This window comes from Bison bison, unplaced genomic scaffold, assembly GCF_000754665.1.
Source record: "Bison bison bison isolate TAMUID 2011002044 unplaced genomic scaffold, Bison_UMD1.0 scf7180017864141, whole genome shotgun sequence".
NCBI classification, from domain to species: domain Eukaryota; kingdom Metazoa; phylum Chordata; class Mammalia; order Artiodactyla; family Bovidae; genus Bison; species Bison bison.
In genome coordinates this window covers 2,516,879-2,519,592 of record NW_011494713.1, presented here as the reverse complement: position 1 = coordinate 2,519,592, position 2,714 = coordinate 2,516,879, and positions in this window count along the sequence as shown.

Sequence of the window (2,714 nt, the reverse complement as noted above, 5' to 3'; positions counted from 1 at the left end):
TTTTTCTCCTTTAGAGACTTTTATTTCCATGGATCATATTACATGTTCACATCTTTGAAAATCAACTATTAAAAACAATCATCAGTAGTCATCTCTAGTTATGAATTTGGGGAGGATTTGGAACTTTACATCTGACAACTGTGCCCCTAGAAAAGCAGAACATCTTCATCCCTCTTCTCCATTTGGATGAGAAAAAGGAGCTTTTAAGAACTTCACTACAAAAAAAAAAAAAAGAACTTCACTACGATTTGCTGCTGCTGCTAAGTCGCTTCAGTCGTGTCCGACTCTGTGCGATCCCATGGACGGCAGCCCACCAGGCTCCCCCGTCCCTGGGATTCTCCAGGCAAGAACACTGGAGTGGGTTGCCATTTCCTTCTCCAATGCATGAAAGTGAAAAAGGAAAGTGAAGTCGCTCAGTCGTGCCCAACTCTTAGTGACCCAATGGACTGCAGCCCACCAGACTCCTCCGTCCATGGGATTTTCCAGGCAAGAGTACGGGAGTGGGCTGCCATTGCCTTCTCTGATGATTTGCTCTCCTTGAAAAAGTAACTAATACAGTAACACAGTTATTGAATAAATGTCGACCTGTTGACTATCCCAGCAGTTCTAAGTCTTGGGAGTCAAAGAAGTTGATTAGTACAGAGTTCCCTGGTGGTCTAGTAGTTAGGAGTTGGCACTTTCACTGCCGTTGTCCCAGCTGCAATCCCTTGTGGGGAACTAAACATCCTGTAAGCCATGTGGCCAAAAGAAAAAAAAAGTTGATGGATTAGCAAGAAGTTCTAGCAATCTACAAAAGAATCCAAGAGGTTAAATAATTTAGGCTATTTTCTGAGGCTTGTTGACAGAAAAATCAACAACTTGAATTCTACTATGTTCAGGCTATTGAGTTAGACACAGGAGTAGTATAAACAGAAGTAAAACATTATTCCTTCTCTCAAGGAACTTGTTGAGATAAAGTATAAACTTTGCATGTGTAGGGTGGAGTTTTTTTTTTTTTAAGTATGTTTGCAAGATGCTGGGAGTACAAAAAGTGAGTTCTTTACCTACTCAACATCCTTGCCTTCCTTTGTCAGAATTTCTTCCCAACAGGATTTTGATGTTCAGAAATCCCTCTCTCATTCACAGTTGATGTAGCACAGCATTCTCAGCTCCAGAGGTCTGGACTGGTCTAAGGGTAATATTACCCTCTTGCTAGAGATTGGATTAGGATCATGCATGTTCCCCAGTTCACCTCGGTGAGTTGCAAGAATAGGTTTGAAGGCTGCTTCCAGAAAAACTTTTCCAGGAGAACTTTGAGAAGTGATTGACAATTCTTCTGGACATAGTTATTATTGGATGTGAGGCTTGAAATTGCTACAGTTCTTTTAAAAATAATTAATCTTTGGCTGTGCTGGGTCTTTGTTGCTTTGTGAAGCTTTCTCTGGTTGTGGCAAGCAGGGGACTACTCTCTAATTGAGATGCACGGGCTTCTCATTGCAGTGGCTTCTTCTGTTGCCAGATCTCAAGCTCTAGAGCACAGGGTCAATAGTTGTGGTGAGCAGGCTTAGTTTCTCCGCAGCACATGGAATCTTCCTGCATTAGGGATCAAACCCATGTCTCCTGCATTGGCAGGTGGATTCTTTACCACTGAGCCATCAGGGAAGCCCCCACTACAGTCCTTTTGATGGTAACTGGAACAGAAGTCTACATATAGGGGAAGTCAAAAGAACGGCAGAGAGAGAAATGGAACTGGAATCATGGGATTATGTCTACTCTTAAGTTTGTCTTACTTCTAGATCTCCAATTATCTGAGTTAATAAACTTCTTTATCAGTTCAGTTCAATTCAGTTCAGCCGCTCAGTCGTATCCGACTCTTTGCGACCCCATGAATCACAGCATGCCAGGCCTCCCTGTCCATCACCAACTCCCAGAGTTCACTCAGACTCACGTCCATCGAGTCAGTGATGCCATCCAGCCATCTCATCCTCTGTCATCCCCTTCTCCTCCTGCCCCCAATCCCTCCCAGCATCAGACTCTTTTCCAATGAGTCGACTCTTTGCATGAGGTTGCCAAGCTGGAGTTTCAGCTTTCACATCATTCCTTCCAAAGAACACCCAGGGATGATCTCCTCTAGAATGGACTGGTTGGATCTCCTTGCAGTCCAAGGGACTCTCAAGAGTCTTCTCCAACACCACAGTTCAAAAGCATCAATTCTTCAGCACTCAGCCTTCTTCACAGTCCAACTCTCACATCCATACATGACCACAGGAAAAACCATAGCCTTGACTAGATGGACCTTTGTTGGCAAAGTAACGTCTCTGCTTTTGAATACGCTATCTAGGTTGGTCATAACTTTCCTTCCAAGGAGTAAGCGTCTTTTAATTTCATGGCTGCAATCACCATCTGCAGTGATTTTGGAGCCCAAAAAATAAAGTCTGACACTGTTTCCACCGTTTCCCCATCTATTTCCCATGAAGTGGTGGGACCGGATGCCATGACCTTTGTTTTCTGAATGTTGAGCTTTAAGCCAACTTTTTCACTCTCCACTGAAACTTTGATCAAGAAGCTTTTTAGTTCCTCTTCACTTTCTGTCATAAGGGTGGTGTCATCTGCATATCTGAGGTTATTGATATTTCTCCCGGCAATCTTGATTCCAGCTTGTGCTTCTTCCAGTCCAGCGTTTCTCATGATGTACTCTGCATATAAGTTGAATAAGCAGGGTGACAATATACAGC